General features: G+C 44.0%; 1 pseudogene; it reads right to left on the bottom strand.

Annotated features, from left to right (window-relative positions):
- Window positions 1-24,563, bottom strand: part of LOC135555356 (liprin-alpha-3-like) — a 47,332-nt pseudogene extending 22,769 nt beyond the window's left edge.
- Between the last annotated feature and the right edge of the window lie 1,229 nt (window positions 24,564-25,792).

Below are 25,792 nucleotides of genomic sequence, written 5' to 3'. Positions count from 1 at the left end.
GTAATGCTTTGTAGGTTAGCAGTAAAACCTTGAAATCAGCCCTTGCTTTGACAGGAAGCCAGTGTAGGGAGGCTAGCACTGGAGTAATATGATCAATTTTTTTGGTTCTAGTCAGGATTCTAGCAGCCGTATTTAGCACTAACTGAAGTTTATTTAGTGCTTTATCCGGGTAGCCGGAAAGTAGAGCATTGCAGTAGTCTAACCTAGAAGTGACAAAAGCATGCATTAATTTTTCTGCACCATTTTTGGACAGAGAGTTTCTGATTTTTGCAATGTTACGTAGATGGAAAAAAGCTGTCCTTGAAATCGTCTTGATATGTTCTTCAAAAGAGAGATCAGGGTCCAGAGTAACGCCGAGGTCCTTCACAGTTTTATTTGAGGCGACTGTACAACCATTAAGATTAATTGTCAGATTCAACAGAAGATCTCTTTGTTACTTGGGACCTAGAACAAGCATCTCTGTTTTGTCCGAGTTTAAAAGTAGAAAGTTTGCAGCCATCCACTTCCTTATGTCTGAAACACATGCTTCGAGCAAGGGCAATTTTGGGGCTTCACCATGTTTCATTGAAATGTACAGCTGTGTGTCATCCGCATAGCAGTGAAAGTTAACATTATGTTTTCGAATAACATCCCCAAGAGGTAAAATATATAGTGAAAACAATAGTGGTCCTAAAACGGAACCTTGAGGAACACCGAAATTTACAGTTGATTTGTCAGAGGACAAACCATTCACAGAGACAAACTGATATCTTTCCGACAGATAAGATCTAAACCAGGCCAGAACTTGTCCGTGTACAACACTATCAACAAGGCAGGTTCTACAGGCCCTAGTTTCTAACTTCTTAACAACACTATCAACAAGGCAGGTTCTACAGGCCCTAGTTTCTGCCTTCTTAACAACACTATCAACAAGGCAGGACCTACAGGCCCTAGTTTCTGCCTTCTTAAAACACTATCAACAAGGCAGGTCCTACAGGCCTTAGTTTCTACCTTCTTAACAACACTATCAACAAGGCAGGTCCTACAGGCCCTAGTTTCTACCTTCTTATCAACACTATCAACAAGGCAGGACCTACAGGCCCTAGTTTTGTCTCACCTTGACTATTGTTCAGTCGTGTGGTCAGGTGCCACAAAAAAGGACTTAGGAAAATTGCAATTGGCTCAGAACAGGGCAGCACGACTGACCCTTGGATGTACACAGAGAGCTAATATTAATAATATGCAAGTCAATCTCTCCTGGCTGAAAGTGGAGGAGAGATTGACTTCATCACTACTTTTATTTATGAGAGGTATTGACATATTGGTTGCACCGAGCTGTCAGACTAACCCGTGTGTTGTTCCTCTCTGCCTTGAGTTCTGCTATCTCCTCCTCTCTCTCCAGCAGCTGCTCCCGGCAGACATTCAGCTCTTTGGTCAGCACTGCAAACTCCTGCAGAGACACAAGGGGGCAGCGTTACTCACAATACACTGTATGTAGCCATAATCATATACAGTACATTAGCACACATACATACAGCACATTTACAAACAGTTAAAAAATTAAGCACAAAAACATTTAAATGAGAAAAAAAATAAACATTTAAATTACAGACCTGTGACACACTGGTGTCACACATACACACACATTGGAGGCTGGTGGGAGGAGCTATAGAAGGACGGGCTCATTGTAATGGCTAGAATGGGATGAATAGAAGGGGATAACACACAAAGATATGGAAACCATGTTTGACCCCATTCCAAGCCTTCCAATCTAGCCATTACAATGAGCCCATCCTCCTATAGCTCCTCCCAACAGCCTCCAATGTGTGTGTATGTGTGACACCACTGTGTCTATAGTATGACGTTGAGTTTCCAACTACGTATATCTGGGAGCAGATAATGTCTATGTTCCTGACCTGGGTTGCTCATAACACTCCAGTGAACACCTCATGGCCATTCCTCATGGCCATGGCGGGGCCAGCCACGTTGTGTAGGCTAGGCTGACATATGGCCACATATGACACTGTACCATCCTCTGTCCTGACGGCCATCTTGGCTCAGATGGACTTTACCCGTGCGTGACCAAGCCGTGACACACATTCACTATCAGTGTCACAGTAAGGAAAGGCATGCAACCGCCCGTGTCCTGGAGCATGTGAAGACTGAATCATGGGCGTTTCCACGAGCCACTGGGAGGCATTGGTGCTCAGTCCAGCTCTTCCAGTATATGGTGTAATTCTACATGCCCTGGAGCATTATAACATAACACTGTTGATTATTGTGTTCAGTGGACTGGTAGGAAGTTTAGGGACTGGGCTGTCAGTGTGTACATCAGTGGTAACTACTGATAGAGGAGAAAAGAGAAAAAGAAGACAGGGGGAAAAGGAAAAAGAAGAAAGGGGAAAAGGGGGAAAAGACAGGGGGAAAAGGGAAAAGAAGACAGAAGACAGGGGGAAAAGAAGACAGGGGAAAAAGGAAAAAGACAGGGGGGAAAAAGAAGACAGGGGGAAAACAGGGGGAAAAGAAGACAGGGGAAAAGAAGACAGGGGGAAAGGGAAAAGAAGACAGGGGGAAAAGGAAAATAAGACAGGGGGAAAAGGGGGAAAAGGGAAAAGACAGGGGAAAAGACAGGGGGAAAGGGGAAGACAGGGGAAAAGGAAAAGAAGACAGGGGGAAAAGGAAAAGAAGACAGGGGGGAAAAAAGGAAAAGGGAAAAGAAGACAGGGGGAAAAGGAAAAGGACAGGGGGAAAAGGAAAAAGAAGACAGGGGGGAAAAAGAAGACAAAAAGGAAAAAGAAGACAGGGGGAAAAGGGAAAAGAAGACAGGGGGAAAAGGAAAAAGAAGACAGGGGGAAAAGGAAAAGGGGGAAAAGAAAAGAAGACAGGGGGAAAAGGAAAAAAAGAAGACAGGGGAAAAGGAAAAGAAGACAGGGGAAAAGGGGGAAAAAGAAGACAGGGGAAAAGGAAAAAGAAGACAGGGGGAAAAGAAGACAGGGGAAAAAGAAGACAGGGGGAAAAGGAAAAAGAAGACAGGGGGAAAAGGAAAAAAAAGAAGACAGGGGGGAAAAGGAAAAAAGAAGACAGAAAAGGGAAAAGAAGACAGGGGGAAAAGGAAAAAGAAGACAGGGGGAAAGGGAAAAGAAGACAGGGGGAAAAGGAAAAGTAAGACAGGGGGAAAAGGAAAAAGAAGACAGGGGGAAAAGAAGACAGGGGGAAAAAAAAGAAGACAGGCGGAAAAGGAAAAAGAAGACCGGGGAAAAGGAAAAAGAAGACAGGGGAAAAGGAAAAAGAAGACAGGGGGAAAAGAAGACAGGGGGAAAAGGAAAAAGAAGACAGGGGGAAAAGGAAAAAGAAGACAGGGGGAAAAGGAAAAGGAAAAAGAAGACAGGGGGAAAAGGAAAAAGAAGACAGGGGGAAAAGGAAAAAGAAGACAGGGGGAAAAGGAAAAGAAGACAGGGGGAAAAGGAAAAAGAAACAGGGGGAAAAGGAAAAGACAGGGGGAAAAGGAAAAAGAAGAAAAAAGGAAAAAGACAGGGGGAAAAGGAAAAAGAAAAGGGAAAAGAAGAAGGGGGAAAAGGAAAAAAGAAGACAGGGGGAAAAGGAAAAAGAAGACAGGGGAAAAAAGGAAAAGAAGAAGACAGGGGGAAAAGGAAAAAAGAAGGGGGAAAAAGGAAAAGAAGACAGGGGGAAAAGGGAAGACAAAGGAAAAAGAAGACAGGGGGAAAAGGAAAAAGAAGACAGGGGGAAAAAGGGGGGAAAGGGGAGACAGGGGAAAAGGAAAAGACAGGGGGAAAAGGAAAAAAGAAGACAGGGGGAAAAGAAAAAGGAAGGGGAAAAGAAGACAGGGGGAAAAGGAAAAAGAAGACAGGGGGGAAAAGAAGACAAAAAGGAAAAAGAAGACAGGGGGGGAAAAGACAGGGGGAAAAGGAAAAAGAAGACAGGGGGAAAAGAAGACAGGGGGAAAAGGAAAAGGAAAAAAGAAAGACAGGGGGAAAAGGAAAAAAAAGAAGACAGGGGGAAAAGAAAAAGAAAAAAAAGAAAACAGGGGGAAAAGGAAAAAGAAGACAGGGGGAAAAGGAAAAAAAAGAAGACAGGGGGAAAAGGACAGGGGGAAAAGAAAAGAAGACAGGGGGAAAAGGAAAAAGAAAAGAAAAGACAGGGGGAAAAGGAAAAGAAGACAGGGGGAAAAGGAAAAAGAAGGGGGAAGGGGGAAAAGAAACAGGGGGAAAAGGAAAAAGAAGAAGAAAAGAAGACAGGGGGAAAAGGAAAAAGAAGACAGGGGGGAAAACAGGAAAAAAAAAGAAGACAGGGGAAAAGGAAAAAGAAAAAGAAGACAGGGGAAAAGGAAAAAGAAGACAGGGGAAAAGGAAAAAGAAGAAGACAGGGGGAAAAGGAAAAAAGACAGAAAAGGAAAAGAAGACAGGGGGAAAAAAAGAAGACAGAAAAGAAAAAGAAGACAGGGGGGAAAAGGAAAAGAAGACAGGGGGAAAAGGAAAAAAAGAAGACAGGGGGAAAAGGAAAAAGAAGATGAGGGGAAAAGGGAAAAGAAGACAGGCGGAAAAGGAAAAAGAAGACGGGGAAAAGGAAAAAGAAGACAGGGGGAAAATGGAAAAGAAGACAGGGGGAAAAGGAAAAAGAAGACAGGGGGAAAAGGAAAAAGAAGACAGGGGAAAAGAAAAAAGAAAGAAGACAGGGGAAAAAGAAACAGGAAAAAAAGAAGAAAAGAAGACAGGGGGAAAAAGACAGGGGGAAAAGGAAAAAGAAGACAGGGGGAAAAGGAAAAAGACAGAAAAAAGAAGACAGGGGGAAAAGGAAAAAGAAGACAGGGGGAAAAGGAAAAAAAGGAAAAGAAGACAGGGGGAAAAGGGAAAAGAAGACAGAAGACAGGGGGAAAAGGAAAAAGAAGACAGGGGGAAAAGGAAAAAAAGGAAAAGAAGACAGGGGGAAAAGACAGGGGAAAAGGAAAAAGAAGACAGGGGGAAAAGAAGACAGGGGGAAAAGAAAAAGACAGGGGGAAAAGAAAAGAAGACAGGGGGAAAAGGAAAAGGGAAGACAGGGGAAAAGAAAAGGAAAGAAGACAGGGGAAAAGGAAAAAAGGGGGAAAAGGGAAAAGAAAAAGGAAAAAGACAGGGGAAAAGGAAAAAGAAGACAGGGGGAAAAAGGAAAAAAGAAGACAGGGGGAAAAGGAAAAGAAGACAGGGGAAGACAGGGGGAAAAAAAGAAGACAGGGGGAAAAGGAAAAAGAAGACAGGGGAAAAGGAAAAAGAAGACAGGGAAAAGGAAAAAGAAGAAGGGGGGGGAAAAGGAAAAAAAAGAAGACAGGGGGAAAAGGAAAAAGAAGACAGGGGGAAAAGGAAAAGAAGACAGGGGGAAAAAAGGAAAAAGAAAAAGACAGGGGGAAAAAAAAAAGAAGACAGGGGGAAAAAGAAGACAGGGGAAAAGAAGACAGGGGGAAAAAGAAGACAGGAAAAAGAAAAGAAGACAGGGGGAAAAGGAAAAAAGAAGACAGGGGGAAAAGAAGAAGGGGGAAAAGAAGACAGGGGGAAAAGGAAAAAGAAGACAGGGGAAAAGGAAGGGGGAAAGAAAAGAAGACAGGGGGAAAAGGAAAAAGACAGGGGGAAAAAAAAGAAGACAGAAGACAGGGGGAAAAGGAAAAAGAAGACAGGGGGGAAAAAAGACAGGGGGAAAAAAAGGAAAAGAAGGGGGAAAAGGGGAAAAAAGACAGGGGAAAAGGGGGGAAAGGGGGAAAAGAAAAAGACAGAAAAGAAGACAGGGGGAAAAGGAAAAAGAAGAAAAAAGGAAAAGACAGGGGAAAAAAAGAAGGAAAAAGGGGAAGACAGGGGGAAAAGGGAAAAGAAAAAAAAGAAGACAGGGGGAAAAGGAAAAGAAGACAGGGGAAAAAGACAGAAAAAAAAGAAAAAGACAGGGGGAAAAGGAAAAAGAAGACAGGGGGAAAAGGAAAAAGAAGACAGGGGGAAACAGGGGAAAAGGGAAAAGACAGGGGGAAAAGGAAAAAAGAAGACAGGGGGAAAAGGAAGACAGGGGGAAAAGAAGACAGGGGGAAAAGGAAAAAGAAAAAAAGAGACAGGGGGAAAAGGAAAAAAGAAGAAAAAGAAGACAGGGGGAAAAGGAAAAAAGAAGACAGGGGGAAAAGGAAAAGAAGACAGGGGGAAAAGGGAAAAGAAGACAGGGGAAAAGGACAAGGGGGAAAAGAAAAAGAAGACAGGGGGAAAAAAAGAAGACAGGGGGGAAAAGGAAAAGGGGGAAAAGAAGGGGGAAAAGGAAAAAGAAGACAGGGGGAAAAGGGGGAAAAAAAAGACAGGGGGAAAAAAAAGAAGAAAAGACAGGGGGAAAAGGAAAAAGAAGACAGGGGGAAAAGAAAAGAAAAGAAGACAGGGGAAAAGAAACAGGGAAAAGGAAAAGAAGACAGGGGGAAAAGGAAAAAAGGAAAAAGAAGAAAGAAGACAGGGGGGGGGAAAAGGAAAAAGACAGGGGAAAAGGAAAAGAAGAAAAGGGGGAAGACAGGGGGAAAAGGGAAGAAGACAGGGGAAAAGGGAAAAGAAAAGGAAAAAGACAGGGGGGAAAAGAAGAAAAGAAGACAGGGGGAAAAGGAAAAAGAAGACAGGGGGAAAAGGAAAAAAAAAGACAGAAAAGAAGACAGGGGAAAAGGGAAAAGAAGACAGGGGGAAAAGAAAAGGAAAAAGACAGGGGGAAAAGGAAAAAGAAGGGGGAAAAGGAAAAAAAGACAGAAAAGGAAAAGGGGGGGAAAAGGAAAAGGAAAAAACAGGGGAAAAAGGAAAGAAGACAGGGGGAAAAGGAAAAAGAAGACAGGGGGAAAAGGAAAAAGACAGACAGGGGGAAAAGGAAAAGAAGACAGGGGGAAAAGGAAAAGAAGACAGGGGAAAAGGAAAAGGAAAAAGAAGACAGGGGGAAAAGGGGGAAAAGGAAAAAGAAGACAGGGGGAAAAGGAAAAAAGACAGGGGGAAAAGGAAAAAGAAGACAGGGGGAAAAGGAAAAAGAAGACAGGGGAAAAGGAAAAAAAGGAAGACAGGGGGGGAAAAGGAAAAAGAAGACAGGGGGAAAAGGAAAAAAAAAAGAAGACAGGGGGAAAAGGAAAAAGAAGACAGAAACAGGGGGAAAAGGAAAAAAAGAAGACAGGGGGAAAAAGGAAAAAGGAAAAAAGGAAAAAGAAGACAGGGGGAAAAGAAAAGAAGACAGGGGGAAAAGGAAAAAAGACAGGGGAAAAGGAAAAGAAGACAGGGGAAAAGGAAAAGAAGACAGGGGGAAAAAGAAGACAGGGGAAAAAGGAAAAAGAAGACAGGGGGAAAAGGGGGGGAAAAGGAAAAGAAGACAGGGGGAAAAGGAAAAAGGGAAGAAGACAGGGGAAAAGAAACAGGGGAAAAGGAAAAGAAGGGGGAAAAGGGAAAAGACAGGGGGAAAAGGAAAAAGACAGGGGGAAAAGGAAAAGAAGACAGGGGGAAAAAAGGGGGGAAAAGAAGACAGGGGGAAAAGGAAAAAGAAGACAGGGGGAAAAGGAAAAAGACAGAAAAGGAAAAAAGAAGACAGGGGGAAAAAGGGGGGGAAAAGAAGACAGGGGAAAAGGAAAAAGACAGGGAAAAGAAGACAGGGGGAAAAGGAAAAAGAAGACAGGGGGAAAAGGAAGGGGGAAAAGAAGACAGGGGGAAAAGGAAAAAGAAGACAGGGGGAAAAGGAAAAGAAGACAGGGGAAAAGGAAAAAGAAGACAGGGGGAAAAGGGAAAAAGAAGAAGACAGGGGGAAAACAGGGGGAAAAAGGAAAAAGAAGACAGGGGGAAAAGGAAAAAGGGGGAAAAGAAGACAGGGAAAGGGAAAAGGAAAAAGAAGACAGGGGAAAAGGAAAAGAAGACAGGGGGAAAAGACAGGGGGAAAAGGAAGACAGGGGGAAAAGGAAAAAGAAGACAGGGGGAAAAGGAAAAAGAAGACAGGGGGAAAAGGAAAAAGAAGGTGGGGAAAAGGAAAAAGAAGACAGGGGGAAAAGGAAAAGAAGACAGGGGGAAAAGGAAAAAGAAGACAGGGGAAAAGGAAAAGAAGAAGGGGGAAAAGGAAAAATAAGACAGGGGGAAAAGGGAAAAGAAGACAGGGGGAAAAGGAAAAAGAAGACAGGGGGAAAAGGAAAAGAAGACAGGGGGAAAAGGAAAAGAAGACAGGGGGGAAAAAAAGGAAGACAGGGGGAAAAGGAAAAGAAGGGGGAAAAGACAGGGGGGAAAAGGAAAAAAGAAAAAAAGGGAAAAGAAGACAGGGGGAAAAGGAAAAAGAAGACAGGGGGAAAAAAAAGAAGACAGGGGGAAAAGGAAAAGAAGGGGGAAAAAAAAGAAAAGACAGGGGAAAAGGAAAAAAAAGAAGACAGGGGGAAAAGGAAAAGAAGACAGGGGGAAAAAGAAGACAAAAGGAAAAAAAGACAGGGGGGAAAAAAAGGAAAAAGGGGGGAAAAAAAGAAGACAGGGGGAAAAGGGGGGAAAAAAAAGAAGACAGGGGGAAGACAGGGGGAAAAGGAAAAAGAAGACAGGGGGAAAAGGAAAGAAGACAGAAAAGAAGACAGGGGGAAAAGGAAAAAGAAGACAGGGGGAAAAGGAAAAAAAATAAGACAGGGGGAAAAGGGGGAAAAGGAAAAAGGAAAAGAAGACAGGGGGAAAAGGAAAAAAAAGAAAAAGACAGGGGGAAAAGGAAAAAGAAGACAGGGGGAAAAGGAAAAAGAAGAGAAAAGACAGGGGGAAAAGGAAAAGAAGACAGGGGAAAAGGAAAAAGAAGACAAAAAGGGGAAAAGACAGGGGGAAAAGGAAAAAGAAGACAGGGGGAAAAGGGGGGAAAAGAAGACAGGGGGAAAAGGAAAAAGAAGACAGGGGGAAAAGGAAAAAGAAGACAGGGGGGGGAAAAGGAAAAAAAAGGAAAATAAGACAGGGGGGAAAAGGAAAAAGAAGACAGGGGAAAAGGGGGAAAAAAAAGAAGACAGGGGGAAAAGAAAAAGGGGGGAAAAGGAAAAAGAAGACAGGGGGAAAAGAAAAAAAGAAGACAGGGGAAAAGGAAAAAGACAGACAAGGGGAAAAGGAAAAGAAGACAGGGGGAAAAGGAAAAGAAGACAGGGGAAAAGGAAAAAAGAAGACAGGGGGAAAAGGAAAAAGAAAGAAAGAAGACAGGGAAAAGGAAAAAAAGGGAAAAGAAGACAGGGGGAAAAGGAAAAAAAGAAGACAGGGGGAAAAGGAAAAAGAAGACAGGGGGAAAAGGAAAAAGAAGACAAAAGAAGGGGAAAAAGAAAAAGAAAAGAAAAGAAGACAGGGGGAAAAAGGAAAAAAGGAAAAAGAAGACAGGGGGAAAAGGACAGAAAAGAAGACAGGGGGAAAAGGAAAAAAAAGGAAAAAGACAGGGGGGAAAAGGAAGGGGGAAAAGGAAAAAGAAGACAGGGGGAAAAGGGGAAAAAGAAGACAGGGGGAAAAGGAAAAAGAAGACAGGGGGAAAAAAAGAAGAAGGGGGAAAAGAAAAAGAAGACAGGGGGAAAAGGAAAAAGAAGACAGGGGGAAAAGGAAAAAGAAGAAGGGGGAAAAAGAAAAAGAAGACAGGGGGAAAAGGGAAAAGAAGAAAAAAAAAGACAGGGGGAAAAGGAAAAAGAAGACAGGGGAAAAGAAAAGGAAAAGAAGACAGGGGGAAAAGAAAAAGAAGACAGGGGGAAAAGGAAAAAGAAGACAGGGGGAAAAGGAAAAAAGAAGAAAAAAGAAGACAGGGGGAAAAGGAAAAAGAAGACAGGGGGAAAAGGGGGGGAAAAGGAAAAGAAGGGGGAAAAGAAAAAGACAGGGGGAAAAGAAGACAGGGGGAAAAGGAAAAAGAAGAAAAAAGGAAAAAGACAGGGGGAAAAGGAAAAGAAGACAGGGGGAAAAGGAAAAAAAAGGAAAAAAGACAGGGGGAAAAGGAAAAAGAAGACAGGGGGAAAAAAGGAAAAAGAAGACAGGGGAAAAGAAGACAGGGGGAAAAGAAGACAGGGGGAAAAGGAAAAAAGACAAAAATAAGACAGGGGGAAAAGGAAAAAGAAGACAAAGGGGGAAAAGGGAAAAGAAGACAGGGGGAAAAGGAAAAAAGAAGACAGGGAAAAGGAAAAATAAGACAGGGGGAAAAGAAAAAGACAGGGGGAAAAGGAAAAAAAAGACAGGGGGAAAAGGAAAAAAGACAGGGGGAAAAGGAAAAGAAGACAGGGGGAAAAGGAAAAAAAGACAGGGGAAAAGGAAAAAATAAGACAGGGGAAAAGAAAAAGAAGACAGGGGGAAAAAAAGAAGACAGGGGGAAAAGACAGGGGGAAAAGAAAAAGAAGACAGGGGGAAAAGGAAAAAAGAAGAAAAGAAGACAGGGGGAAAAAGGAAAAAGAAGACAGGGGAAAAGGAAAAAGAAGACAGGGGGAAAAGGAAAAAGAAGAAAAGGAAAAGAAGACAGGGGGAAAAGGAAAAAGAAGGGGGAAAAGAAGAAAAAAGGAAAAAGAAGACAGACAGGGGGAAAAAGGAAGACAGGGGGAAAAGGAAAAAGAAGGGGGAAAAGGAAAGAAGGGGGAAAAGAAAAATAAGACAGGGGGAAAAGGAAAAAAGAAGAAAAAAGGAAAAAAAGAAGACAGGGGAAAAGGAAAAGAAGACAGGGGGAAAAGGAAAAAAGAAGGAAGGGGGAAAAGGAAAAAGACAGGGGAAAAGGAAAAAAGACAGGGGGAAAAGAAGACAGGGGGAAAAGGAAAAAGACAGGGGAAGACAGGGGGAAAAGAAGACAGGGGAAAAGGAAAAAGACAGGGGGAAAAGGAAAAAAGAAGACAGGGGAAAAGGGAAAAGAAGACAGGGGAAAAGACAGGGGGAAAAGGAAAAAAGACAGGGGGAAAAGGGGAAAAAAAGAAGACAGGGGGAAAAGGAAAAGAAGACAGGGGGAAAAAGGGGGGAAAAGAAGACAGGGGGAAAAGGAAAAAGAAGACAGGGGGAAAAGGAAAAGAAGACAGGGGGAAAAGGAAAAAGAAGACAGGGGAAAAGGAAAAAGAAGACAGGGGGAAAAGGAAAAGAAGACAGGGAAAAAAGAAGACAGGGGGAAAAAGGAAAAAAGAAGACAGGGGAAAAGGAAAAAGAAGAAAAAGAGGGGGGAAAAGAAGAAGAAAAGAAGACAGGGGGAAAAGGAAAAAGAAGACAGGGGGGAAAAGGAAAAAAGGAAAAGAAGACAGGGGGAAAAGAAGAAAAAGACAGGGGGAAAAGGAAAAGGGGGGAAAAGGAAAAAAGAAGACAGGGGGAAAAGGAAAAAGAAGACAGAAAAGGAAAAAGAAGACAGGGGGAAAAGGAAAAAAGAAGACAGGGGGAAAAGGAAAAAGAAAAGAAAAAGAAGACAGGGGAAAAGGAAAAGGGGGGAAAAGAAGACAGAAAAAGGAAAAGAAGACAGGGGGAAAAGGAAAAAGAAGACAGGGGGGGAAAAGGACAAAAGAAGACAAAAGACAGAAAAGGAAAAAGAAGACAGGGGGGAAAAGAAGACAGGGGGGAAAAGGAAAAAGAAGACAGGGGGAAAGGGAAAAGAAAAGAAAAAGAAGACAGGGGAAAAGGAAAAATAAGACAGGGGAAAAGGAAAAAGAAAAAAGGGAAAAGAAAAAGACAGGGGGAAAAGGAAAAAAGAAGACAGGAAAAGAAGACAGGGGGAAAAGGAAAAAGAAGACAGGGGGAAAAGGAAAAAGAAGACAGGGGGAAAAGGAAAAGAAGACAGGGGAAAAGGAAAAAAGGGGAAAAGAAGACAGGGGGAAAAAGACAGGAAAAAAAAGACAGGGGGAAAAAGGAAAAAGAAGACAGGGGGAAAAGGAAAAAAAAAGAAGACAGGGGGAAAAGGGGGAAAAAAAAGAAGGGGGAAAAAAAAGAAGACAAAAAGGAAAAAGAAGACAGGGGGAAAAGGAAAAAGACAGGGGGAAAGGGAAAAGAAGACAGGGGGAAAAAAAGGGGAAAAGGAAAAGAAGGGGGAAAAGGAAAAGAAGACAGGGAAAAGGAAAAGAAGAAGGGGAAAAGGAAAAAGAAGACAGGGGGAAAAAGACAGGGGGAAAAGGAAAAAAGACAGGGGGAAAAGAAAAAGAAGACAGGGGGAAAAGGAAAAGACAGGGGAAAAGGAAAAAGACAGGGGAAAAAGAAAAAAAGAAGACAGGGGAAAAGGAAAAAGAAGACAGGGGGAAAAGACAGGGGGAAAAGGAAAAAGAAGACAGGGGGAAAAGGAAAAAGAAGACAGGGGGAAAAGGAAAAGAAGACAGGGGGAAAAGAAAAAGAAAAAGAAGACAGGGGGAAAAGGAAAAAAGAAAAAGGGAAAAGGGGGAAGACAGGGGGAAAAGGAAAAAAGAAGACAGGGGGAAAAAAGGAAGACAGGGGAAAAGGACAGGGGGAAAAAAAAGAAGACAGGGGAAAAGAAAAAAAGAAGACAGGGGGAAAAGGAAAAAGAAGACAGGGGGAAAAGGAAAAAGAAGACAGGGGGAAAAGAAAAGACAGGGGGAAAGGAAAAAGAAGACAGGGGGAAAAGGAAAAAGAAGAGACAGGGGGAAAAGGAAAAAGAAGACAGGGGGAAAAGGAAAAGAAGACAGGGGGAAAAGGAAAAAGAAGACAGGGGGAAAAGGGGGGGAAAAGAAGAAGACAGGGGGAAAAGGAAAAAGAAGACAGGGGGAAAAGGAAAAGAAGACAGGGGGAAAAGAAGACAGGGGGAAAAGAAGACAGGGGGAAAAGAAAAAAAAGAAGACAGGGGGGGGGAAAAAAGACAGGGGGAAAAGGAAAAAGAAGACAGGGGGAAAGGGAAAAGAAGACAGGGGGAAAAGGAAAAATAAGACAGGGGGAAAAGGAAAAAGAAGACGAGGGGAAAAGGGAAAAGAAGACAGGGGGAAAAGGAAAAAGAAGACAGGGGGAAAAGGAAAAAGAAGACAGGGGGAAAAGAAGACAGGGGGAAAAGGGAAAAGAAGAAGAGGGAAAAGGAAAAAGAAGACAGGGGGAAAAGGGGAAAAGAAGACAGGGGAAAAGGAAAAATAAGACAGGGGGAAAAGGAAAAAGAAGACAGGGGGAAAAAGGAAAAATAAGACAGGGGGAAAAGGAAAAATAAGAAAGGGGAAAAGAAAAGGGGGAAAAGAAGACAGGGGGAAAAGGAAAAATAAGACAGGGGAAAAGGAAAAGAAGAAGACAGGGGGAAAAGGAAAAATAAGACAGGGGGAAAAGGAAAATAAGACAGGGGGAAAAGGAAAAAGAAAAGAAGACAGGGGGAGGAAAAAGGGGAAGACAGGGGAAAAGGAAAAATAAGACAGGGGGAAAAGAAGGAAAAGAAGACAGGGGGAAAAGGAAAAGGAAGACAGGGGGAAAAGGAAAAATAAGACAGGGGAAAAGAAGACAGGGGAAAAGGAAAAATAAGACAGGGGGAAAGAAGATAGGGCGGAAAAGAGAAAAAGAAGACAGGGAGGAAGACAAAGAAGACAGGGGGAAAAGGAAAAAAGGAAAAGAAGACAGGGGAAAAAGAAAAAAGGAAAAAGAAGACAGGGGGAAGAAAAAGAAGACAGGGGTAAAGTTAGGGGTGATGTACAGATGGTACACAGCAGACCCATAGGAATTTGGATTTCTGGGATTGACTGAAAAGACAGCTTTTGGCACCAATATCCCACAATTATTTGCTTTCTCTCTCTAGAGTTCTCTTTTTTCTACTATCCTTGTCTCACTCCCCTACACAGTCCAAGACACAATGTGATCATAAACTACCTCAAGGTGTCTCCCGACTGTAACAAGCCTCCATCTCTCCCTCTCACTCGGCCAACTCCGCTCTCATCCTCACAATCCTTCATCCATCTCTATCTCTCCATGTGATAACCCAGAACACCTAAGAATAGATGCCAGAAGCTCCATCATTAGTATGCAGCAATATGCAAATTGGCCTGATTCGTTAGTCTGTGTGTGTGTTTCACACCACCAGTTCTCTCTGTACCATGCTCTTATTCTCACTCTGCAGCCTTCTCTCTCTATCAATCTGTCTCTCTCGACTCTCCCGCTCTCCCTTTCTCAGCAGTGGCGACACGCTGAGCAGACGCACTCAATGAACCCTGCTGGTGTTGAATCTATCAAAACGCTCTGTGCTGCTAGCTCTAGTGTTGAATCTATCACAGCGCTCTGTGCTGCTAGCCCTAATGTTGAATCTATTACAGCGCTCTGTGCTGCAGCCCTCTGTGCTGCGCTGGTGTCGAGCGCCTGTGGTGTCGAATCTATCACAGCGCTCTGTGCTGTTAGCGCTAGTGTTGAATCTATCACAGCGCTCTGTGCTGCTAGCCCTAGTGTCGAATCTATCACAGCGCTCTGTGCTGCTAGCTCTAGTGTCGAATCTATCACAGCGCTCTGTGCTGCTAGCGCTGGTGTCGAACCTATCACAGCGCTCTGTGCTGCTAGCGCTGGTGTCGAATCTATCACAGCGCTCTGTGCTGCTAGCGCTGGTGTCGAATCTATCACAGCGCTCTGTGCTGCTAGCTCTAGTGTCGAATCTATCACAGCGCTCTGTGCTGCTAGCTCTAGTGTCGAATCTATTACAGCGCTCTGTGCTGCTAGCGCTGCGAATGCGCTCTGTGCTGCTAGCGCTGGTGTCGAATCTATCACAGCGCTCTGTGCTGCTAGCTCTAGTGTCGAATCTATTACAGCGCTCTGTGCTAGCGCTGGTGTCGAATCTATTACAGCGCTCTGTGCTGCTAGCGCTGGTGTCGAGCGCTAGCGCTGCGTGTGCGAATCTAATCTACAGCGCTCTGTGCTGCTAGCTCTGTGTGTCGAATCTATCACAGCGCTCTGTGCTGCTAGCGCTTGTGTCGAATCTATCACAGTGCTCTGTGCTGCTAGCGCTGGTGTCGAATCTATCACAGCGCTCTGTGCTGCTAGCGCTAGTGTCGAATCTATCACAGCGCTCTGTGCTGCTAGCGCTGGTGTCGAATCTATCACAGCGCTCTGCTCTATCACAGCGCTCTGTGCTGCTAGCGCTGGTGTCGAATCTATCACAGCGCTCTGTGCTGAATCGAATCTATCACAGCGCTCTGTGCTGCTAGCTCTAGTGTCGAATCTATCACAGCGCTCTGTGCTGCTAGCTCTAGTGTTGAATCTATCACAGCGCTCTGTGCTGCTAGCTCTAGAATCTATCACAGCGCTCTGTGCTGCTAGCGCTAGTGTCGAATCTATCACAGCGCTCTGTGCTGCTAGCTCTAGTGTCGAATCTATCACAGCGCTCTGTGCTGCTAGCCCTAGTGTCGAATCTATCACAGCGCTCTGTGCTGCTAGCTCTAGTGTTCTAATCTATCAGCGCGCTCTGTGCTGCGCTCTGTGCTGCTAGCCGAATCTATCACAGCGCAGCGCTCTGTGTCGAATGCTAGCTCTAGTGTTGAATATCACAGCGCTCTGTGCTGCTAGCTCTAGTGTTGAATCTATCACAGCGCTCTGTGCTGCTAGCCCTAGCCTAGTGTTGAATCTATCACAGCGCTCTGCCCTGCTCGAATCTATCACAGTCTGTGCTGCTAGCCCTAGTGTCGAATCTATCACAGCGCTCTGTGCTGCTAGCCCTAGTGTCGAATCTATCACAGCGCTCTGTGCTGCTAGCGCTGGTGTCGAATCTATTACAGCGCTCTGTGCTGCTAGCGCTGGTGTCGATGTGCTGTCGAATCTATCAGCGCTCTGTGCTGCTAGCCCTAGTGTTGAATCTATCACAGCGCTCTGTGCTGCTAGCCCTAGTGTTGAATCTATCACAGCGCTCTGTGCTGCTAGCCCTAGTGTCGAATCTATCACAGCGCTCTGTGCTGCTAGCCCTAGTGTTGAATCTATCACAGCGCTCTGTGCTGCTAGCCCTAGTGTCGAATCTATCACAGCGCTCTGTGCTGCTAGCCCTAGTGTTGAATCTATCACAGCGCTCTGTGCTGCTAGCCCTAGTGTCGAATCTATCACAGCGCTCTGTGCTGCTAGCGCTGGTGTCGAATCTATCACAGCGCTCTGTGCTGCTAGCGCTGGTGTCGAATCTATCACAGAGCTCTGTGCTGCTAGCGCTCGAATCTATCACAGCGCTCAGTAAAAACACATTGTCCTATCACATCTGTTATTGCTTTCAATAGTTCGGAGAACATATGGGTTCTAACAAAATAAACCGCATCAATCATCTTAGGCATCCAGGGAGACTGCCTGTCTGAAATCCAAGATGGAGTCCTTTTCGCATGTTCAGTGGCGTCAGTCACACTAGAATGATTACTCTACGGGCATAAGGATGTGGGCTAATATTGGCCTGGGTATTATAGAGGTCTTTACTCAATCGAATGGAACTGCCAATAATATGTAACAGTCTGTCATGAAGTCTAAGTCCTGATTCAGCCACAGCCCTGCTCAGTATGCACCAGAAATGGTCCGTAGGAGCAGGAACAACCACATACCAACAAGAACAGACGGAACAGCAAAGTACAGATGGAACAACTCCGTAAAAAACTGAACAGCTCATTTGTGAGTCCAGTAGATAGCAGGATAGCTCAGTATGGATAAGAGACGCAACATAAAACCAGAACCATGTTAAAGTCTAAGCATAAAAAACTGACATATAACATTTACATAAGTATTCAGACCCTTTACTCAGTACTTTGTTGAAGCACCTTTGGCAGCGATTACAGCCTCGAGTCTTCTTGGGTATGACACTACAAGCTTGGCACACCTGTATTTGGTGGAGTTTCTCCCATTCTTCTCGGCAGATCCTCTCAAGTTCTGTCAGGTTGGATGGGAAGCGTCGCTGCACAGCTATTTTCAGGTCTCTACAGAGATGTTCGATCAGGTTCAGGTCCGGGCTCTGGCTGGGCCACTCAAGGACATTCAGAGAGTTGTCCCGAAGCCACTCCTGCGTAGTCTTGGCTGTGTGCTTAGGGTCGTTGTCCTGTTGGAAGGTGAACCTTTTCCCCAGTCTGAGGTCCTGAGCGCTCTGGAACAGGTTTTCTGTACTTTGCTCTGTTCATCTTTCCCTCAATCCTGACTAGTCTCCCAATCCATGTCACTGAAAAACATCCCCACAGCATGATGCTGCAACCACCATGCTTTACCATAGGGATGGTGCCAGGTTTCCTCCAGACGTGACACTTGGCATTCAAGCCAAAGAGTTCAATCTTGGTTTCATCAGACCAGAGAATCTTGTTTCTCGTGGTCTTAGAGTCCTATAGGTGCCTTTTGGCAAACTCCAAGCGGGCTGTCATGTGCCTTTTACTGAGGAGTGTCTTCCATCTGGCCACTCTACCATAAAGGTCTGATTGGCGGTGCTGCAGAGATGGTTGTCCTTCTGGAAGGTCCTCCCTTCTCCACAGAGGAACTCTTGAGCTCTGTCAGTGACCATCGGATTCTTGAGGCCCTTCTCCCATGATTGCTCAAGTTTGGCCAGGCAGCCAGCTCTTGGAAGAGTCTTGATGGTTCCAAACCTCTTCCATTTAATAATGATGGAGGCCACTGTCAACTGTGGGACTTATATAGACAGGTGTGTGCCATTCCAAATCATGTCCAATCAATTAAATTTACCACAGGTGGACTCCCATCAAGTTGCAGAAACACCTCAAGGATGATCAATGGAAAGAGGATGCACCTGAGCCCAAACAAACAGGATGGAGTCTCATAGCAAAGGGTCTGAATACTTATGTAAATAAGGTATTTCAGTTTATTTTTTTATTCTAAAAACCTGTTTTCACTTTGTCATTATGGGATATTGTGTGTAGATTGATGAGGGAAATATTTAATTGAATCCATTTTAGAATAAGGCTGTAAAGTAACATAATGTGAAAAAAGTCAGGGGTCTGAATACTTTCCGAATGCACAGTATACACTCACTCTCTCTTTTTCACACTCACAACGTGTTTGCAGCGAGGCAACAGGAAGGTCTCTATAGATTCTTTGTCCAGATCTCACACTTAGTAAGTAAACACACATACAACACACACTCATGCACACAGAAACACACACACAGGCAGCCACATATGCAGCAAGTGCACGTGCAAACATGGACACACGAATGTACACACACACACAGACACACACCCCCTCCCCGTGTGTACCTGTGGTAGGGCGATAGACAGCTGTCTTGAGAGGGAGTCCTTCTCATGGCCCAGGTCTCGGAGTCGAAGCTGGGCTGTCCCCAGACTGTCCTGGGTCTCCCTGAGGCTGTCCAGCAGCCTCTCCCTCTCCGTCAGCATGTTCACCATCAGAGATTCCAGATTCCCGGTGCTGCCCCCCTCGTCACCTCCGCCCCGGGCTCCCCTCTGCCCCCGTAGCCACCCCCCATACCGCCTCCCATTCCCCCGCCACTCCCTCCCGGAGAGGAAGGCCCTCCCCCACTCCCGCCACGCCCATCCTCAGAGATGGTGGGCATCACCTCGCACATCATCTTGAGGCCAGAGAGTGTGTGGGGTGTTAGCTGAAAGTTGGTGGGTGTCGGTGGAGAGTGTGGGATTGTTCTGGGAAAATTTGCTTCAAGAAGCCCACAGAATATTTTTTCAAGTGCTTGTATGAGGTAAGGTGTGAAGGGTACTCTATTCTCTTTTGTCTCTCTCTCTCTCTATTTCTCTCTGCCTCGCTTTGGCCCTTGATCTCTCTTATGCTTGTGTCCTTGTCCTTTTCTCCTGTTACTATGTGAGAGAGGTTGGTTGACAGGCAAGCAGATTGGTGGCACTCTGTTACCCTTCTCTCTCCTCTGTACCTCACCTCTCTATGAATAAGACGTCACAGTCATCACTAACAAGCCTGTGTTTGGTTGGTTAACGGCTTGTCACTCTGTACCTTGCTACTTCCTCATCTCTACTTCCTGGCTTCACCGAATTAGCTCCTTTGGATGTATTGCTACAATAGGAATAGCTCTGCTGTGTCTAGCAAACACCTGATTGGCTCTCTGCTTGTGGTGATAATAACTGATTGGTTGTCTCGGTGAGTCTGGCTGAGTGACAGGGCCCAGGTATTGTGAGATACCTTTGGGGTACGGTGTGTGTCTTTGGGTGGGGTGCAGTTAGGTTTCCAAAGGCAAGGTCTTGAGTGGTAGGACGAGATAGGAGGAGTTTAGGGAAGGGGCAAGAAGGAGGGCAGGTGTAGTGGAGGGCCTTGGACACCCCAGGGTGGTCTTCAGACAGATGAGAGGAGCAGCTGGAAAATAGAGAACAAGATGATCGTAAACAGGGGAAAAGAAGAGAGAAACAGGGGACAATAATAGAGAAACAGGGGACAATAATAGAGAAACAGGGGAAAGGAAGAGAGGTACAGGGTAAAGGAAGAGAGAAACAGGGTAAAGGAAGAGAGAAACAGGGTAAAGGAAGAGAGAAACAGGGGACAATAATAGAGAAACAGGGAAAGGAAGAGAGAAACAGGGTAAAGGAAGAGAGAAACAGGGTAAAGGAAGAGAGAAACAGGATAAAGAAAGAGAGAAACAGGGGAAAGGAAGAGAGAAACAGGGTAAAGGAAGAGAGAAACAGGGTAAAGGAAGAGAGAAACAGGGAAAGAAGAAAGAAAAACAGGGGGAAGAAGGAAGAGAGAAACAGGGTAAAGGAAGAGAGAAACAGGGAAAAGGAAACAGGAAAGGAGAGAAACATAGGAAGAGAGAAACAGGAAAGGAAAACAGGGTAAAGGAAGAGAGAAACAGGGTAAAGGAAGAGAAAAACAGGGTAAAGGAAGAGAGAAACAGGGAAAGGAAGAGAGAAACAACAATAATAGAGAAACAGGAAAAACAGGGTAAAGGAAGAGAGAAACAGGGTAAAGGAAGAGAGAAACAGGGTAAAGAGAAACAGGAAAGAAGAAACAGGGGAAAGGAAGAGAGAAACAGGGGAAAGGAAGAGAGAAACAGGGGACAATAATAGAGAAACAGGGAAAGGAAGAGAGAAACAGGGAAAGGAAGAGAGAAACAGGGGACAATAATAGAGAAACAGGGGAAGAGAAAACAGGAAGAAACAGGGAAAGGAAGAGAGAAACAGGGGAAAGGAAGAGAAAACAGGGGGAAAGGAAGAAGAGAGAAACAGGGAAAAGGAAGAGAGAAAAACAGGGTAAAGGAAGAGAGAAACAGAAACAGGGGGAAAGGAAAGAGAGAAACAGGGGAAGAAAACAGGAAGAGAGAAACAGGGTAAAGGAAGAGAGAAACAGGGGAAAGGAAGAGAGAAACAGGGGAAAGGAAGAGAGAAACAGGGTAAAGGAAGAGAGAAACAGGGGAAGGAAGAGAGAAACAGGGGAAAGGAATAGAGAAACAGGGTAAAGGAAGAGAGAAAACAGGGAAAGGAAGAGAGAAACAGGGAAAGGAAGAGAGAAACAGGGGAAAGGAAGAGAGAAACAGGGGAAAGGAAGAGAGAAACAGGGGAAAGGAAGAGAGAAACAGGAGAGGAAAGAGAGAAACAGGGGAAAGAAAGAAACAGGGAAAGGAAGAGAGAAACAGGGAAAGGAAGAGAGAAACAGGGAAAGGAAGAGAGAAACAGGGAAAGGAAGAGAGAAACAGGGGAAAGGAAGAGAGAAACAGGAAGAGAGAAACAGGGTAAAGGAAGAGAGAAACAGGGTAAAGGAAGAGAGAAACAGGGTAAAGGAAGAGAGAAACAGGGGAAAGGAAGAGAGAAACAGGGTAAAGGAAGAGAGAAACAGGGTAAAGGAAGAGAGAAACAGGGAAAGGAAGAGAGAAACAGGGTAAAGGAAGAGAGAAACAGGGGACAATAATAGAGAAACAGGGAAAGGAAGAGAGAAACAGGGAAAGGAAGAGAGAAACAGGGGGAAAGGAAGAGAGAAAAACAGGGGGAAAGGAAAGAGAAAAACAGGGGACAATAAAGGAAGAGAGAAACAGGGGAAAGGAAGAGAGAAACAGGGGAAAGGAAGAGAGAAACAGGGTAAAGGAAGAGAGAAACAGGGTAAAGGAAGAGAGAAACAGGGTAAAGGAAGAGAGAAACAGGGTAAAGGAAGAGAGAAACAGGGGACAATAATAGAGAAACAGGGAAAGGAGAAAAACAGGGGAAACAGGGAATAATAGAGAAACAGGGAAAGGAAGAGAGAAACAGGGAAAGGAAGAAAGGAGAGAAAACAGGGAAAGGAAGAGAGAAACAGGGAACAATAAGAGAGAAACAGGGAAAGGAAGAGAGAAACAGGGAAAGGAAGAGAGAAACAGGGAAAGGAAGAGAGAAACAGGGGAAAGGAAGAGAGAAACAGGGGACAATAGAGAGGAAAGAGAAACAGGGTAAAGGAAGAGAGAAACAGGGTAAAGGAAAGAAGAGAAACAGGGGAAAGGAAAACAGGGAAAGGAAGAAAAACAGGGAAAGGAAGAGAGAAACAGGGAAAGGAAGAGAGAAACAGGGGAAAGGAAGAGAGAAACAGGGTAAAGGAAGAGAGAAACAGGGTAAAGGAAGAGAGAAACAGGGGAAAGGAAGAGAGAAATTAGTGTTTTCCATTAAACTCTCAAGGCTCTCAATCAACTTATATAATTGTAATTAACAAGTTGAAAGAGCCTCATCCTTGGATCTAATAATTAGAGGTTGACAGATTAATCGGAATGGCCGATTAATTAGGGCCGATTTCAAGTTTTCATAACAATCGAAAATCTGTATTTTTTTACACCTTTATTTTACCTTTATTTAACTAGGCAAGTCAGTTAAGAACACATTCTTATTTTCAATGACGGCCTAGGAACGGTGGGTTAACTGCCTCGTTCAGGGGCAGAACGACAGATTTTCATCTTGTCAGCTCGGGGGATTCAATCTTGCAAACTTACAGTTAACTAGTCCAACGCTCTAACCACCTGCCTCTCATTGCACTCCACGAGGAGACTGCCTGTTATTCAAATGCAGTAAACCAAGGTAAGTTGCTAGCTAGCATTAAACTTATCTTATAAAACAATCAATCAATCAATGATAATCACTATCAATCAACACATGGTTGATGATATTAGTAGTTCATCTAGCGTGTCCTGCATTGCATATAATCGATGCAGTGCGTATTGTTGCTCCAATGTGTACCTAACCATGAACACCAATGCCTTTCTTAAAATCAATACACAGAAGTATATTTTTTAAACCTGCATATTTAGCTAAAAGAAATCCAGGTTAGCAGGCAATATTAACCAGGTGAAATTGTGTCACTTCTCTTGTGTTCATTGCACGCAGAGTCAGGGTATATGCAATAGTTTGGGCCAACTAATTTGCCAGAATTTTACATAATTATGACATAACATTGAAGGTTGTGCATTTTAACAGGAATATTTAGACTTATGGATGCCACCCGTTAGATAAAATACGGAACGGTTCCGTATTTCACTGAAAGAATAAACGTTTTGTTTTTGAGATGATAGTTTCCGGATTCGACCATATTAATGACCTAAGGCTCGTATTTCTGTGTTATTATGTTATAATTAAGTATATGATTTGACAGAGCAGTCTGACTGAGCGATGGTAGGCAGCAGCAGGCTCGTAAGCATGCATTCAAACAGCACTTTTGTGCGTTTTGCCAGCAGCTCTTCGTTGTGCGTCAAGCATTGCGCTGTTTATGACTTCAAGCCTATCAACCCCCGCGGTTAGGCTGGGGTAACCGATGTGAAATGGCTAGCTAGTTAGCGGGGTGCGCGCTAATAGCGTTTCAAACATCACTCGCTCTGAGACTTGGAGTAGTTGTTCCCCTTGCTCTGCATGGCTAACGCTGCTACGAGGGTGGCTGTTGTCGTTGTGTTCCTGGTTCGTGCCCAGGTAGGAGCGAGGAGAGGGACGGAAGCTATACTGTTATACTGGCCATACTAAAATGCCTATAAGAACATCCAATAGTCAAAGGTTAATGAAATACAAATGGTATAGAGAGAAATAGTCCTATAATTCCTATAATAACTACAACCTAAGACTTCTTACCTGGGAATATTGAAGACTCATGTTAAAAGGAACCACCAGCTTTCATATGTTCTCATGTTCTGAGCAAGGAACTTAAACATTAGCTTTCTTACATGGCACATATTGGTTTTACTTTCTTCTCCAACACTTTGTTTTTGCATTATTTAAACCAAATTGAACATGTTTCATTATTTATTTGAGGCTTAATTGATTTTATTGATGTATTATATTAAGTTAAAATAAGTGTTCATTCAGTATTGTTGTAATTGTCATTATTACAAATAAAATTTAAAAAATTGGCCGATTAATCGGTATCGGCTTTTTTTGGTCCTCCAATAATCGTTATCGGTATTGAAAAATCATAATCGGTCGACCTCTACTAATAATGCAACAGGTTTTAGAGAACAGTTTGTTAGTAACCAACATCATAAAGACAATCCAGGCCGGAAGAGGAGGAAGTGGAGAACCCCTTTTCTGAGATGTGGGTGGACCAGTTGAGATGATTGGGTGGCCAGCACAGACACAAAACCAGATGATAATGACTAAATCAAATCTGTCATAGCCACTGGAAGCAGCTGTTTACAGAGCAGACCAGACTATTAAGACACCTACAGTAGCCTATGTATTGCACAATGAAAGCATTTGACTTGATGAAAAAAAAAAATCCTCCACACGCATGTCTAATCAACCTCTCTCTCATCTCTCTCTCATCTCTCTCTCACACACACACTTCACACATTCATTGGACATCAAACACACACACACCTATCTCTGTTCCACCACATCGACTTATCAGGAGAAACATAGTTGGAGCCTATTGCATTACTTCTGTCCAGCATCCACGGCAACCTACTCCGTTGCACACGTCTGTCTGAAGCTATGTATCCATCGGTCTCTGCTCTTATCTGTCCATACAGCCGATTAGTCATAATGCTAATCATGGATGCGCGTTATACACGGAAATGGGAGTCATGGAGGGTTACGCTGAAGCATTAGCCTGGCCATCTCGTTCAGTAGGGGGATCATGGGTAAAATAAACGAGCCGGATGTATCCCTTAATAGTCCACAGAGATAGACAGACAGACATGTATTTATGCGGGGCAGTCTCATAACGTATTTGAATTTAAATTGTCATCATTGTAATTATGGACTATGTGTAGTCTGTAGAAGGGAATATATCTCTGTCTCATAATAACCTCTGTCTCACATGGTCATGTATGTTACAATCTGAAATATATTTAGCGAGAAGGGTCTATGTTAGGCCTAATAAATTAAAGCCACAGTCACAACAGAAAAGCGACGTGAATAAAATAAAACAGAAGATGTAATGTATTTAGGCTATGTAGCCTATAGCCTCTTCCCGTCCGATTTCCTTCCAATGGCCTCTATGCAAATAATTCTGCAAACGAAATAAAGGCTATACGCACAAATGAAAGATTATGCATTATGCTATACTTAAATGCCCCAATTATATTGTAGGCAATGAAGCATCCCGTTACACCCAATGTTAGGCGTTACACCCCACCGCCTCACCGCCTCGCCCCCCCCTCTCCATCCTCAAAAACAGCTGGCAGATCATGCACAGCTCCATCTCACAACATTAATTAAATGTCAGATACCAATGTTGTATTCAGAATATTATCTCACCCTTGTCATCGTCGAAAGCAAAAAAAATACATAATTCCCATTTACCCCATCCGGGCATCTCGCGGTTAAAAGTCGTATCGCCGTGAAAACCCAGTTTCCAGCAAGCAACCCCCTCCCCTCTCCCTTCTCACACATGTAAACGATGGCACTGGGCGCGAGCGACGTTAAACCTCACCATAGACAACCCCCTCCCCTCTCCCTTCTCACACATGTAAACGATGGCACTGGGCGCGAGCGACGTTACACCTCACCATAGACAACCCCCGTCATTCTCTCTCGTCTTTATCTCTCTCCTCATTCTCTCCATCCATCCCTCCCTCCCTCTCTCGGATAAAAAGGTGCTGGGTCTTAAAGAAACAAACTCGCAGTTCTCACGCGCCCGCTCACGCACGTGGGGCTATACAATTAATTGATCATGCATGGGAGCGCGCGCACACACACTCATGAGGGCACAGTCGTGGCACAGTCGTGATTTCATTTTACATTGACAAACATTAAAATTACACTCACACTCAATATTAGACCCAATATGTATGGAAATCAGAGAAGGACTAATAACTTCTACAGCCTCATATTGTAGGCTACAGTGAAACATTCTCCCCCTCTGGTGTCTAGTATGAGAACTGCGTCATTCACAGCTCAAAACTCACCTATATTGCTCACACTGGCATTTTGACCGTGACCCCCATAATAAACTATGTATATCACAAATATTCATTTTTGTCTTCAACATATTTCACCATTTAATGTTTTGTTGTGCAGAGTTTGGTCGTTAAATGTTTAGGCCTAAATATGGTTTATGATAAATAATGTGTTATTTTCAGATCTTTCTAAATTCAACTGTGTATATCATGGATTCTGGACGTATTTCTACAGAAATGCAAATCGTCTATAAATGTCAAAACCAAATTACCCGCTAGTCATCTCCACCTCTGTATTCTTCTCATGTGCAGTTGACACCAATCACCACAGGGCATCGGTTACACTTCAACCAACCGAAGGCAAGAGAAGGCGTTTCCTGGAACTGGCAGAGCCAATAGAAAAAAATTGAAATTGGTTTCAGCTCAATTGGTTGGGGCGGTAAGAAGGGTCCCGGAAGGGATGACGTAATTTTCTCTTAGAGGATGATGTCATTGTAATGCACAGAGAGAGCATTCAAATAGGCAATAATATTTCCTTTAGTAGAATGAATGTGTCAATAGTCTGAGTAAGTCTGCGGGTCCCCACTTCAGATAAGTACAGATGTGATGTCAAGAACAATAATTGTCAGACAGAAAAGTGTGTCCATTGCATAGTTTATCATATAAAACATGCACACGCACACCCCTC

Source organism: Oncorhynchus masou, chromosome 15, assembly GCF_036934945.1.
Source record: "Oncorhynchus masou masou isolate Uvic2021 chromosome 15, UVic_Omas_1.1, whole genome shotgun sequence".
NCBI lineage: Eukaryota > Metazoa > Chordata > Actinopteri > Salmoniformes > Salmonidae > Oncorhynchus > Oncorhynchus masou.
This window is presented reverse-complemented; position numbering and strand designations above follow the sequence as displayed.